Genomic DNA, 15,638 nt, shown 5'->3' with positions numbered 1-15,638 from the left:
AACCCCAGGTTTGACTCTAGAATTCACATCCTTAACTGTACCACACACTTGCACAAAATTTCAGAAGGTTCTTTTTTTTTTTTTTTCTTAGATGGAAGCATGGTACCATGTCACAAGCTCTTACTTAACCATTCTAAAAATAACACACAGACTTATTATTTTTCCTGGATTCTGTATATTTTTCTTTCTGCCCCACCTTGGAGTATAACATACTGCAATTATTCCCTATGCATTGAGAAATTTCAATAGTAATGCTTCTGTTCAATGCAAATGATGAAATAGATCCATTTTTGAGACCACAGTCATCCTGCCAAGATTTTTTGTTTGTGTCTGGCATCTCTGCTATTGAAAGATAGTACTGAGGTTGTCTCATGGAATTCTGAGTTTCTTTCCGAGTGTAAAAGCTAGTGGCATGAGATGGGTGTGGGGACACAGTTGAGTTCAGTATTCCTTCTGCTTGTATGCATTCAGTCGCCTGCCTTGTGCAGAACATACACAGACTGAAGAGCTGAAATTGAAGTGTGGAGTCTTCGATCGCCTAGCCCATCCCACGTCATGCATCATCAGTGAAGTTCAGAGAATAGTAAACAACATTTCATCATGTGTTTTAAAGATGTAATGAAGAAAAACTTTAGGTACCCAAAAGAAATAGAAGTTTTGGGTTATTTTTTTCCCCATGGCTCTCCTGACTCATGTTGAAAGGCTTTTGTTTCTAATCAAAGCAACAAACGGTAAGGTCATTTCCTTGCGATTATATGGCAGCGGAAGGCGTCAGGGTTTTCAGATCCCTACTTCCACCAGCTTTTATTTGGAGAAAACACACACACACACACACATACACACACACACATCACAAGCGCTTAATACATGTGTCCTTTGTCCTGCACGTTCTCTCCAGTCCCTTTAAATGAGCCGAGATCATGATTCGGAGGTAAGAACAATTTCTCTTATAATGTTCTGACTACAGACAGTGTAATGGTGCTTTGTGGGCTCTCACTGGTATTCTTAGCCGAATCTTGGGCAGATTTTAATATTTTACTGGGGTGGAGTCCTCTAAGTACTAATATTCCAGAATCTGACTTTCAGAAAAGGAAACTCCAAGGAAAGTTCATCTCCACTCTTTTCAAAAAATTACTCTTTCCAAAAAAGATTTGGCTATGCTCCAGTTTGATACCAAAATGGAGATGGTCCTTAACACCTATCTTTTGGAGCGTTTTCCTGTCATTGTTTTAAATGCGATCTCTGCTCCCTTAAAGGTCCTAAAAGGCTGATTTCTTGTTTTCACTTTGGAACTTACCAATTGTTGTTGAAGTGTGTCCTTCTACCTTACCACTCCCTTCCCCCACATACCCTTGTTCTTCTTTCTTACTTTCTTTTTTTGTGGTTGTTAATTTTAAAGGCTAGAGCTCCTTTATGGATATGGAAAGGACAGGGAGAGGGCAGGAACTGTGTCAGTAAGCAGCATGAAAATGCTTTTGGATTTCCAGTTGTTAATCATGTCCTCAGTATAATGTGTGTGGTGAGCGCTTCTCTATCTTTGTGAGCGCTTGGCAGCAAAGATTCTGTGGGGATCTAGAGCTCATTAGTAGCCTTTCTAAAAGGACCTTATTAATGTTCGTCCCTGTCTTGCCTGGAAAAAGCAGCAGGAAAAGTGATTTCTGTCCCCGAGTCTAGTTTATGGTGAAGACCATAATGTGATCAGAATTCAGCAGCTCAAGGCAGTGACCTTGGGAATATCATTTTGGGGGATGGCTGTTAATTAATTCATAAAACTTGTATGATTTGTCAGAGGAAGTTCTACATCCTAATTTAAGGGAAGTTTTTTTTTCTTTCCTCCCTTGTAATGCGGTGTTGGTAAACTCATCAAGTTTAACTCCAAGTGTCCATTTTTTTCTGATAGGTAGATGTCGGAGATGGAGGAGGGGAGGAAAATCTGGGTTGACTTCAGAAAACAAAGGAAATTGTCTCATCCAGGAGACTGCAAAACCCTTGGGTATAGAAGGAAGTCTGTGGAGGAAGTGGGTAGGATTGGTACAGAAGAGAAACATCAAGGAAATAAATACATCACAATAGGCACTGGGATAATACCCCCTTGCCATAATATAACACCACAGTGTGGCCTGAGAAACGAATTTTCGGCACTCTCTAAATTAATTCTATCCTAAAGTTATCTTATGATCTGAAGGAGTAGAAAGGAATATAATCTTAACCAAAATGCAGTCCTTTGACCCGGTTCTCAGACCAGCATTATGGTGACCCAGGGCTTCACATTAGATGATCCTATTCTTTAGATTCAGACCATAAGACCTCTCTAGAAGTGAGACTCTCTTGCGATGCAGCCTCTTCAGGAATCAGAAACTCCGTTTCTTAGCAGAAGATCTAAAATATTCCCAGACATTCCAAATTCCAGTCTAGAGCGTTTTCTGTGTGTTCCAGGGAACCATTTATTTGGCCTTCCATTTGGAGCATACAGGAAAGTGGTGGCTACTAGAATGGGGGTTCTTCCTGACAGATACCATGCCCCCTACCCCACCCTCCACCCACCCCATTCCCAGCCATGGGGCAAGTGCAAGTGGTCAATAACTACTGGGAGGGAGGGGATGGGTAGTGGACAAAGACCACTGGTTGAGTAGAATTGTAAAATAAGTTCATGCCATGGAATATTTGAGCACAAAGAAACCTTTTAAGTTTCCACAGTCCCTTCATTCTATTACCAACAGGATTAAAATCCAGAGTCCTGGGGGAATGTTTCTAAGATCTCATCTTCCATTAAAGGCAGGGCACAGCCTAGAATCTCCAGAGTCCTGATTCTATACTCTGTCCAGCACTGTGTCGTTTCTAGGACCAGCTGATTGCTTTGTCTAATTTCCAGCATCTCTGAATTACATGCAACTAGGGTTATTTCTCATTTATGCATTTCTAACTTGGACTAAAAATGCCCAAATGAAGTTTTGCTTCTTATTATGCACTGCTTACAGCTGTTGGCAAAAACCCATAGGCAAGTACATGAAAGACCCCAAGAAAAGGAACCAGCCGCCTTGTCACTTTCACCACAAGCTGTGGTCCTAGGTAAAAATATACTCAAACACTTTCTCTTTGCTTTGAAAATATTGTAGGAACCAAAAAATATCAGTGAGCTCTTAGTAAAGGCCTGTCTCAAGATCATAGTTCAAGTAGGAGACTTTTGTTTGTCCCTGAGATGGATTTCATGAAACTCCAATTAAGACCTTTTTATTTTTTTTGCTTGATGTTGGAAAACTGCAAAAATTTTTAAATGAAAGACTTTTTTAAACTAGAAAGAAAAAACTGAATATAGGCTAAAATATACATTAACATGTTAATCTGGCAAACCAGTTTATCATTCCAATAAAAGCAAGTAAAGAAAAGTAAGATATTGGACATATTCTGTTTATTTTAGAGGTTTTTTTCCCCCCTAAAGGAAGTCTTTGTAGATGAGGCTGTAGAGATATGTTCAATTCTGTTCTCTTCTATTGGTTTATTTTCTCTTTTGGTTTTGTTTTCTTCTGTCTTTGAGAGTTAGAATGAACAAGTCAGCAGAACTTGTATTTATTTTCAAGATTTTACTGAATACCTCCTTTTCAATTTGATGTGTTTAGATTCAGGTTTTCCAATCAGGAATGGAATTAGTCCAGAAGCTGACCTTCCGTAACAGAGTATCTTTATCTGGTAGAACAGTGGGACGGGGCTGAACGGTACAGTGGACAGAGAGGGGATGGATTGTAGGTCTGACTCCGTGACTTACTGATAAGCTCTGTGGCCTCAGGGGATCTCATTCTTCCCATCCAGACCTCCCAAGTCCACATTCATGGGTGAAGAAGTTAGACTCCTGCTGAGGCTCCTTTCCAGCTTTCAAATGTTCCACCTCTAATTAATTGTAGTGACTTCCCTGTCACCTGGAAAAAAATGGCAGCTCTCTGTGTCTCTCTTCTCTGCTTAACCTCCATCTCCCTCTCTCTCATTCCTCTCTTTCTCCTCCTTCTCTCCCTTCTTCCTTCCTCCCCACTGATATTTTCCTTTTAACCTAGGAAGGAGTTTAGGGCACGGGCTCCAATGACCCAGCTGCGGGGAGACCCAGTGGCAGGAGAGAAGGAGCAGATTAAGTCAGGCCAAGTGGGACATGGCAGAATGACTGAACCATCAAATTGAATCAGATGCTGGAATGCTCTCTAGGAAGAAATCAGGACCTTGTGAAGAGTGGATGCAGCTCTTGTCCTGAAATGGGACACTGCTCCTGGGGTTCCAAATTCTTTAGAAGTCAGGGCGCCTGGGTGGCTCAGTCGGCTAAGTGTCCACCTTTGGCTCAGGTCATGATCCCAGGGTCCTGGGATCGAGCCCCACTTCAGGCTCCTTGCTCCACGGGGCGCCTGCTTCTCCCTTTCCCTCTGCCTGCCTGCCGCTCCCCGAGCTTGTGCTCTCTCTCTCACTATCTCTCTCTGTGTGTCAAATAAATAAATAAATAAATAATTCTTTAGAAGTCAACACCTATTTCCCCCGTATGTGCTGCCTCCATGATGGGCCAGGCGGGGGCTCACAGGGGTGAATGACGTGCATCCACCGCGCGCTTAGGAAGCCTGGGCCAGCAGGAGAGTGCAAACGGGAACTCTCCAGTGACTCTGGAGCTCTTACAAGCTAGACTTGTAGTTCATTTGCCACTCACTCTCCGGGAGTGCAAAAGCTCTTGACGGGAAGTGGCCGTGAGCAGTGGAATTTGATTAACCTGATTTTGAAGTCAAAGGATTAAACCGACAGGGGTGCATTTAGGTAGACGTCAGACAATGTCGACTATAACCAGCGGTGATGCTGGCACGTTCAGCGGCCCGTTGGTAAAGGTTCTGTGTTTGATAGGCTCTGCCTCAGTGAACCAGAGCGAGAGGAAGTGGTGAGAGGGCAGTGTTCTGCATCTTCACCTGGAAACCTTGCTTTGCCTCTTAGGAGCTGAGTGACCACCTCTGACCGTCTGATGGGGCTAGTTAAAATCACCTTATAAGGTCGTTGAGGGAATTAGAGATAGCCTCTGGCACTGAAGCCACACCTAATAAAAGGCAGTTAATATTTAATAATATTATTAATATTAATTAATATTATATTAATATAATTAATATATTATTATTATTCATCTAGCCCAAGTGCAGGAAATGAAGTGTCAGGAAAATAGGCAGACACCACCTGCAGATTGAGTGTGTGCAGTAATAAATGGGCCATTTTCTTCAGGGCCCTTCATGTTCACAATAGCATAAATATGAGCCAGTTATCGGCCATCCCACATTCGGATCTCTGCACATCTTGCCGCTATAAGAATATGTACCAGCCTTCCGTCGTTTTGGACACGTGGGCTTCCCTGAGCCTGTAGTCACTTGTCTAGATTTCACCGGGCGGAGGTCCACAAATAAGTGATCACAATGTGTCCATTGCAGCCTTCAGTCTTGGGCTTGAGGTCAAGGGTCCATCTTTTTAAGGCCCTGGTTCTAAACCACTTGAATGATATGGACCCAATACAAATCTGATCAAAGTTATAGAAAGTGTTCCTGGCAAAAGTCTCACCAGCACATTGTGCTTATATTGGGGGAGGGGGCGATCTTTTCAAACCCCTCTCACCTCAGTAGAACTATGAGAGGTCTGTCTCTGTAGCCCAGCTAAAGAACTGGAATAAACGGTGTCTTTCAGAGACATGGTGAGAAACTAGTTGGCCTCTATGTGATGCCCAAGAAATGAGTTTTTCTGGAACCTTCTTTTAGCCCCTAGAAGGGTGGTGTCCCGGAATTGACATGGGCTCCATAGAAGACATTTAGGATCTAAGAGCCAAGTCCTGCCCCTCCTCCTCTGCAGCTATTTATACAGCTCCTCTGGGAGCAGGCGTGAGAACTTCAGCAACAGCAGGGTGTGGAGGAGGCAGGCTCCCTCTTGGTACTTGGCCTTGTATTGAGTTGAGAGTCAGGTCACTCTAGTGGGACCTGAAGGTAATTGCTCTGCTCACCATGAGAATTGCCATCCGGCTTCAGGGATTCATCTGAAAATCTACAGAGATTTCGCAGTAACCACTACATTTGAGATGGAGCAGTGAGATGTTGTTTGTGGTAACCGTGTACATCCCCAAGCGCCCACCTCAAGGTGCAAGCACCCCTCTTTATTAGAGCAAGTACTGAGGTCCAACACGCCCCCCAAATCTTGCTTTGCATTAATTATCCTTTTTTTTCTTCTTTTTAAAATAAACGACTCATCAACTAGTAATCCTTTTAAATATTTTATATGAAAAAAGGCTATATTGCTTCTCAATTTTTAAAAAATAAGTGAAGCAACTCCATTTTTTCATTCAACTGATGTTTACTGAGGGACTGGTTTTATAGGGTGCGTGCTACAAGCTGGGGAAGAGGGATTAAGAGATAGATAGGGTCCCTGGAGGAAGATACTGTAAACAAGGTACATCGTTATTTAATTACAATTGTGAAAAGTACTGCAAAGAGAAGTACAGAGAGCTTAAAGAAAAAGTAACACTCATAATAACAGTTACAGAGCCCAGAGCTATTCCAGATACTCTATGTACACCAGCTCATTTAAACCTCAGAGCAGGGCACCACTATTTTGTCCATTATGCAGATCAGAAAACTGAGTAACAAAGGGATGAAGTCCCTTGCACCTGATTGTGCTGCTAGCAAATTAACTGAATCAGGATTTGAGCCCCAGGCAATGTGACTCTCGAGGCTTCAATCATAACAACTACACAGTTTGTGGCTTCAATGGTAAAATGACTTTTAATCTACGTTTTTAAGGATAAATTGGGTTGGTCCAACTGGGTTAGAGTGCACATTCCCTACTCTCTTATGCTTTGAGGTGGGAAGGAGATCACATAGAGGAAAAACTAGAAGAGGACCAGGTGGCTGGAGCCCAGAGAGGGAGGGGACAGCTGGGCAGGAAGCAGGGGGGCAGGGCGAGGTGGGTGGCATTAGGGATGGGCGCTTTAGGTCAGTTCTGAAGGTAAACCCCTCCATCAAGACCCTCTCGGGAATCTTCCATGCCTGTGATATAAAGACATTGAGTGGAGTTCTCCTGAGCTGACACGATTCTTTCAGATCAACTTACTATTATGTATAGAAAACAACCTGCTTGATGATGTTTTATGTGTATCATCAACCTGATGCACTGCTGTCTTTTCTAAGCCAAACATGTATTCCGCCTTTCCCGGGGCCCGCAGAACTGCATGTTCCATTATGGTTCACATAGCCATGTTGTACCTGTGGCAGGTTCAGTCATCATCATCATCATCATCCTCATGTCTCACACTTTGTGGCAGGCACTGTGTGGGTGCTTTCCATGCATTCTAGTGTTTCAGCCTCAAATCCATGAGGTAGGTAGGTGGGTGCTGTTACTATCTGCATTTTTCGGATAAAGGAACCGATTTACAGGTATTCATTCACTCACTGCCCAGCGTCCCACCAGCAGTCAGGTCTTGCAGCCCAGATTGCCTGGTGTCGAAGTCCAAGCGTGCTTAACCCTACACTGTGGGTTGCCTCCCTGCCTAGGGCACTTCCTATTAGACAGATGTGAAAACCATCCAAAGTTAATGATAGACCTGATTCTAAAGCTTGGTTTTTACATTAAGTTTCCTTTTCTAGGCCAACAGTTAAATCTCATGGTAAAAAAGAAAAAGAAAGGGAACTGAATAGAACACTGTGGACTTCCACCATGACCTAAAGCAGCCTTGTAAACATGTTACAGGTTTACTAGCCCACAGAGATACTTTACCAGCCCACCAGCAGCCAAATCGGTTAACACTGGCAAAAATAGAGGGATCTAAAGGGGGTGGGGAATCTGTATTTGGATACTAACCAGTGGGTGGTTGAAAAAGAGAAATAAGGGGCAAAACTGAACAGTTTTAATAATTATTGGGTGCTTACTATGTGCCAAGCACTGTGCTAAGTTCTTTACATGTATTCACTCATTTTATCCTCTTTACAAACTTATGAAGTTGGTCTCAGTCATATCTCCATGTCACAGATACAAACCAGAAGACTTGTTTCTCTTTCTTCCATTTTTGCCTCTCCTTGCCCTTCTCTCAGAGTAACCAGATTTTTCTTTTATAGGTGTCCCCAGATCATGTTTCCCCCATACCAAAAGCCTCGCATAGCCTTCTCCTGCATTTAAAATAAAGCCTATGCTCCTTACTATGGCCCACAGTGAAGTAAATGACATAGCCCAGTGTTTTCCAGACTCCAGTATGTATCAGAGTGACCCAGAGGGCTTGCTGTAACAGATGACTGAGCACCACTCTGCATTTCTAGCAAGCTCTGGTTGGTAGGGAACACACTTTGAGGACCACTGATGAGCCCCTTATTAACTCTGTGACCCTGTCTCCTGTCCTTTTCCTTTTGGCCACCCAGCTCCAGCCACACTTGCTGCCATTTTTTTTTTTAAACTGTTGATTCTCCATGGTGAGACTTCACTCCCAAGAGAGTGAACTTGGTTCTTGAAGGGCAAAAAATACCCCTTAGATACTACAATAGTTTGTGGCCCTCCAAAGCTCAACTCCACCCAATAGGAATACAATGTATCTATTGTATTAAAATTTCATAGAGGAGGAGGGTATTAGGGGGAAAAAATGTCTAGAGAGGCTCCTTAAGAGTGTGATAATGAAAAAAAGTTGTGCAGCATATCTTAAACAAAGCATACTCCTACCACAGGGTATTAGCACTTACGTGGCCCTCTGTCTGGAATGTTCTTTTCCCAGATATTCCCAAGGCTGACTCCTTATCATTCCCATCTCAGATTAAGTATCATTTCCCCAAATAGCCCCTTCCTGACTACTCTAAAGTGATAACTCTCCTGCATCACATTATTCTGTTTTCTTATTTTCCTGGTACTCAGCATGATCTGAAATCATCCTGTGTATTTGTTGGTTTCCTTGTTTGTTGGCTGTCTCCTCCACTAGTGAGCGTGTAAGAAAGGAGCTCCTTATCTGTGTCCCTGCTGAATATCTAGAGTCTGTGATAAATTCTGGCACCCAACTAGAGCTTGATAAATATTTGTGCATGCATAAATGGATGGTAATCACACAGTTGATAAAGCAGTCATGCTGAGATGTGAAGCCAGGCGTTCAGACTTCAGGCCTCCTGCGTAAGCACCCCTGAAGCCCCAGGGTCATTGAACAAGGGCACCTCGCAGGCATGGTGCTGTGACAATTTACTGGGTCCAGCAGATGACCCCGCTCAAGGTGTGTCATCTAACAGGCAGGGGGAAGGAACACATTTTTCCAAAATTTTTTTCCAGGTGGTTGAATTCTAATCCTACCACTTAATTTTCTCCCATGGTTACGACAAGCAGGAAAAAAGGGGAGGAAGACCCCACTAATTTCAGATGAGGAGATCAATGCGAAGGATTATGGATAGTATTATCCTCCCATTTTACAAATGAGAAAACAGTGGCTCAAAAACGTTTCACCAAATGCCCGAGGCCCCAGAGCCAGGATTTAAAAAGGCTGTAAAGCGCACCATTTTCCTTCTCCTCCTCTGCGACCTCTCCTCGAGGCTGACACCCTTGACCATAGCTCCATCATCGTTAGAGTGTAAGCCATACCCAACAGCCCACTCGCCCCAGAGCATTTCCTGCATCCCAGGGAATTCTACTGGACACTGATGCGAAAAGATGTGCCCTTTTCACCTCCGCCCTATTTTGATTTAGGATAACGGGAATGTCACTTAAAATGGCATATCTCATTATCTGTACATCAAAGAAAAATAATTTCTGGTCACTTCCCTTATGGCATCATATTCATCTGTCTGATTCCCCTCCCACCACAAAAATGGGCAATTATTATTTTATCCCTGAGAGCCTGACACAGAGTAGGTGCTCAAAAAATACTCATTCACTGTAAAGCAAACAAAATCAACCAATGAATGAAGCCAGCAAAATGGAGAGTGTCTACAATTTGGTGGAAATTTGGTATTATATAATCAGAGGGAAGAAAGGATAAAATAGAATACCATCCAATTACAGGGGAAAAAAATAGCCCCAATTGGCTTCAATGAAGTTTTTAAACTTTTTTTTAAGATTTTATTTATTTATTTAGAGAGCGAGCACGAGAGGAGGGAGGGGCAGAGGGAGAGGAAGAGAGAGAATCTCAAGCCCCCATGCGGGGCTCGATCCCAGGACCCTGAGATTATGACCTGAGCCAAAATCAAGAGCTGAATGCTTAACCAACTGAGCCACCCAGGTGCCCCAGTGTAGTTTTTGTTAACAACTTAAACCACTGTGGTTGCAGAGGAAGGAGACATGTATAAATTTGAGCAGGAACTAATCAGAGCATCGGTTGGCCGTAACACAGGAGGAATGGCATTATGATGGAACAAAACACAAGTTCTACAAATACTCCTAACTGCCGAACAAAACACAAGTTCTACAAATACTCCTAATTCCCAGCCACAATATTCGTGGAAATCTGGAGGTGACTTCTGCAGGTTCTCCACCTTCCGTCCCTGCCAGGCCCACAGGATCCACTTTTCTTGTTTAAATAAATCACTTCTCTTTGATAAAACTCTTCCCTGCTCTAGTGCCTTAAACCCTCCAAGACTCAAAAGGTGTCAGTAGTAAGAATAATAGTTCCCAAGCCAGAAAAACCCGGACTTTGATCTCCAGGGCTGTTTTAAAATTCTCCAGTTTTTTTAAAAAGTGCATTTCTTTTCATTGACTTCAGTCTAATAAAAGGCTTTGGGGCCTGGCAGCCAGGACCTCGCTGATGGAGCACTGTGGATCCCCCAAAGCACCCCTGGGTTGGGAGAGCTACATTCTCTTTACAATTCTCATTTAGTGTTAACGGAAGCCTTCCCACTATGAAATGCACAAGAGGAAGCATTGCATGTAGGACCTGCCTTGTATTTTAGTGGGTGTTTTTTTTCTAACTTTACTTCTGGGTGAATATTTTATAAGGGTCAGGAGATTGGGGCAGGAGAAAGCAGGAGCTCCGGTCTGGAGTCTCAGCTCTGTCTAGCTCTGCAACCCCAGAGAAGTCACACCCCTTCTTTGGGCCTCAGTGGCCTCAGCTATAAAATGGGAATATGACACTCTGGCACGTTAAAATGTGTAAAGTTTAAAAGAATCAATAGAATTGAAGGCACTTTGAAAGTTTAAAGCACTCTGGACAGGCAAGGTGATATTATTCCTAATTAGAACGTTCAGACCAAGTCTGATCTTGCCCGAGCTACCTGCTCCTTTCTCTGCAGAAGAGTACAAGGGCAGAGTAGGATCTGCTCGTCACTGGAATGTGGCCTTCGAGGACATCTACTCTGAAGGGGTGTCTAGCAACTGCTTGGTCTTTATTAATGAAAGGTTTAATAATATCACTAGAAATTGCATGTACTCTGCTAAGCATTATATGTATATTATCTCATGTGACCCTCCTGGGCCTCTGAAGTGGGTGCTATTATTATTCCCATTTTCAGATGGGGAAAACAAGGCTCAAGAGAAAGGAGGTAACCCGAACAAGGCCACACAGGAACTGAAGAGCTGGGGCTTAAACCTAGGTCTATCTGACTCCAAAGCCTATACTCTTGACCTTCACACTTCTGGAATAATAATGCTATATTTGAAAAAGCAATACTAGCTGCTTCTTAGGGACTGCTTACAATGCACGAGGCAAAAATATTCCCATTGCACAGCAGCTACTCAGAGAGTGTAAGTGGCTTGCCTGAAGTCTCCAGCTAGTTAGAGGCAGAGTCAGGCTGGGATGTCATATCCATCTGACTTCTGAGGGGCTGTTCCCAAACCACCACCCGGCACTAAGTGTTATCACCCCCTACTCCCCTGACTATGATTGAAAAGGAACTAGGAATTCCGGAATGTAATGATTTCCCAAAGAGTTTGCAGAAGCCACCATCCAGGCCACTCTTACCAGAAGCATCCATGCTTTTTTTTTTTTTTAAAAGATTTTATTTATTTATTTGAGAGAGAGAGAATGAAAGACAGAGAGCATGAGAGGGAGGAGGGTCAGAGGGAGAAGCAGACTCCCTGCTGAGCAGGGAGCCCGATGCGGGACTCGATCCCGGGACTCCAGGATCATGACCTGAGCCGAAGGCAGTCGCTTAACCAACTGACCCACCCAGGCGCCCCGCATCCATGCTTTTTTAAATGACTCAGCCCCTCACTGCCTTCAAAAAGGTTATTCCAGAACAGCAAGTCCAAGAAGCAAGGCTGAGGCAGGGCCACAGAAGAAAATATTTGGTTCCCTGGATACAGCTGTGCGTGTTGGGTGAGATTTCCTCTCACAAGACTTGTCCCTTCTGCTGGAGGCCGAGCGGAACCGAGATTAAAACAGAGCAGCCGTACAAGTGGGGAGAAACTTGCCGACAGAGCAGAATGACACGTGCTCAGTTCTGCTTGTGAGTGAAAAAGCTGGAAACATCTTTCATCTATGCCTTAAGGTCACGGCGGCCTCCTGTAGCAGGAGAAGAGTTCCATGGTTTGAGAGATTCCAGAAGGACAGCAAGATAGCAACACAGCTGGTTGGGAGCTGGCAATTAAGAGGCAAAGGGGTGACCTTGGCAGAAAGAGGGAGAAAACTCAGAAGCGGAGCAGCAGATGGAAATTAAGGGAAATTCATTCATTCCACACATTTTTAGTAAGCCCTGCAATGGGCTCGGCTCTCTTGTAGGAGCTAGGAGAGCAGCAGTAAGTGAAACTTGCATCCCAGTGGCAAAAGAACCAGGAAAAGCAGATGACATCGAACCTTTTGACAGGAGCACTGCAATCCTTGGTCGGCAGACCCTCAGCGGTGAGCCCAGTCACTGGTGATTTGGGGAAGCGTGATAATAAAGCAGAACAGTTACCTTTTATGTTGACCTCTGTCTGCCAAGCTTGGTGCTCTGTGGGCAGGTATCATGAGTCCCATTGTTGGGATGTGATAAGTAAGTCTTAGGAAAGTTAAGTGGGCTGAGCTTTGGATGCAATTCTGTCTGAATCCAAAGACCGCTATTTCATCTTCATCACTGGTGGCTCAGTGGCCTCAGCATCCCGACATAGTGCTCTGAAACTCACCCTTTCTCTGAGATCTCTCACTCCCACTGAACTTCTCCAGGGGAATGCTGGTGTGCCTTTCACAAATAGCTCTCTGGGATAAAGGGCGCCGACATGTAGCATTTGCCAGTTTCTGTGGTGTGAAGACCCTCACCTTGGCCGATCTCCTGTCACCACTGTAACCTCCCTGATTGGGAAGAGGTGAGCAGTAACATGTCGCCATTGGGGAGCGTTGCTGTCACACTGACTCAGTAGGCATAAATAACCTCAAGAGCAAAGATAATAGTAAAATGTAGCCAAATAACTGGAAATGATGAGTTTTGCGCATTTATTACCTGTAATTTTTTTTTTGTTTTTTTTTGTTTTTTTTTTTAAACCTGGTATGTTTTCAATATATTTTTAAAATAATTATTTTTCTTTCTTTCTTTCTTTATTTATTTTTTTATTCTTATGTTAATCCCCATACATTACATCATTAGTTCTAGATGAAGTGTTCCATGATTCATTGTTCGTGCACAACACCCAGTGCTCCATGCAGAACGTGCCCTCCTCAATACCCACCACCAGGCCAACCCATCCTCCCACCCCCCTCCCCTTACCTGTAATTTTTTTTAAGTAAACTCCAGGACCAATGTGGGACTTGAACTCATGACCCCGAGATCAAGAGTCACATGCTCCACCAACTGAACCAGCCAGGCGCACCTTATTACTTGTATTTTTAATGTAATTATTTCATTACTTATTTATTTCTTCATTCTATTCTTATTACTTCATTATTTAATTCATAAGTTTATATACTGTAATTTTTAATATTGGGTCATGCTTCACAACCAGCTTGAAAATGGGGCAGTAGACTCTCATGAGTTGCGGAGACTCACCATTCTCTCTCTCAAAGGATTCTTTTCCCCTCGTTGCGTTTTCTGGTTCTGGCCCAGAAATTGTTCTTGGCTCCTTTTTTATATTTCCTTTGTCTCCTTGACCTGTGGCCTTCCAGTTTTTTTGGTTTTGTTTCGTTTTAATCTTTGACGCCTGCGTTAGCCTCAAAAAAAGACGCCATCCCATTTGATCAACACAACCTGCGTTAAGTGACCAAAAAGTTTCTTCACTAAATATTAGAAACCTCTAGGTTGAGAAGGGGGTGTTTCTTCTGTGACAGTAAAATGAGTCCTGGACATTTGTGATTAAGAAATTTTCTATATTGTCCTAAGTGTGCTTGACTTTCCTGTTTTCACAGTTTGGTAATGCCTTTCTAAATTCCTTACCCAAATGTGACATTTCTACCAACCCAGCTAGTGCTCTGGACCTAATACAATCCGTTTGTATTATTTATAAACTCCCTAAGGACTGATTTCAGCCTATACTTGTATTTGGACCACAAAGAACAAAGAGATTTTGAAAAGCATAAATCAGGGACATTCTAACAGGTGTTGATGAAAAATGGAAACGTGAAAATTCTGACAATGAATGTGTACTCCGAAACAAATGTAGTTGATTTTGGTTTTCTAATTAATTTTTGTTCAGTTTTAGGTTTCCAGGGCAGTATATGTGATTTATGTGCCCTGTGGATGGCTCACATTCAGCCCAGATTTCCAAATGTGCTGTACAATGAATAAAAAGTACCTAGAATATCTCTCAGTTACGAGTACTACAGTTTATTTTTAAAATCTGTTTACCCGAGCTGTGCTTGTCTTAACTTTTAAGTTTTTGAAAGGCGCAGTACTTTTGCTCATTCCTACAGGCTGTTTTTCACGGGAGAAGAGAAAACTGACAGTTGGCCAAGCAAAAAGTTTCCAAACCACAGGGTATCTGCTACTTGCATAATCACCAAAGCCAAAATTTCCATTTTCTACAAGTTGACTGAAGAACTTCATTTCTGGTCAACCTGAGCTGCAGACAAGAACTAAAATCCTTCACAGGCCATGGGCTGTGCTCTTGGCTTTTCTTGGTTACACTTTGTGACTTTTCCTGTTTACAATATCTGTGTCCTCCCATTTTTTCTTTTCTTTTTCAACTCGATACTGTACCATGACATCTAAAAATACAGCCTAACAACTGGTTTTAAGTAAAGAGGATGTTTCTTTCTGGAAAGAAATGGCAGATCTATCCTGCACAGTTTTTTTAAAATAAACATTGGACAAACTCTCATCAGTGCCTAAGCTGAGTTTCTAATTGGAAAAGCACACGGTATTTATAAAGACAATCCTGCTTTTTGCTGCAGCTTCTTCCATGAAGATATATCACCTGTTTCCCCCACTTGTCACTGGGTGAGCTCCTAGTTGAGTTTGACTCAGGCCTGTATTAGCTAGGAAGCTTGGGTAAGTTATTCTCAACTTCTTGGGATCTCAACTTCTTCAGTATAAAACAGAGGGTCAAAAATACATGCTTCACAGGGTTGTTATAAGAATTCAGCAGATGGGGACGCCTGGGTGGTTCAGTCGTTAAGCGTCTGCCTTTGGCTCAGGTCATGATCCCAGGGTCCTGACATGGAGCCCCTCATCGGGCTCCCTGCTCAGCGGGGAGCCTGCTTCTCCTTCTCCCACTCCCCTGCTTGTGTTCCCTCTCCCGCTGTGTCTCTCTCTGTCAAATAAATAAATAAAATCTTTAAAAAAAAAAAAAAA

General features: G+C 43.1%; 1 long non-coding RNA gene across 1 annotated transcript; it reads left to right on the top strand.

Annotated features, from left to right (window-relative positions):
* Window positions 1-270: 270 nt before the first annotated feature.
* Window positions 271-14,655, top strand: LOC145721629 (uncharacterized). Its single transcript, XR_014145450.1, has 2 exons — window positions 271-931; window positions 13,637-14,655. It is a non-coding gene; the product is annotated as an uncharacterized LOC145721629 (long non-coding RNA).
* Window positions 14,656-15,638: the final 983 nt, after the last annotated feature.

Source organism: Leptonychotes weddellii, chromosome 1 (genome assembly GCF_054177405.1).
Source record: "Leptonychotes weddellii isolate Sample4059 chromosome 1, ASM5417740v2, whole genome shotgun sequence".
Classification (NCBI taxonomy): domain Eukaryota; kingdom Metazoa; phylum Chordata; class Mammalia; order Carnivora; family Phocidae; genus Leptonychotes; species Leptonychotes weddellii.
Note: the sequence above shows the minus strand (reverse complement) of the source record. Positions and strands in the feature narration are given on the sequence as shown.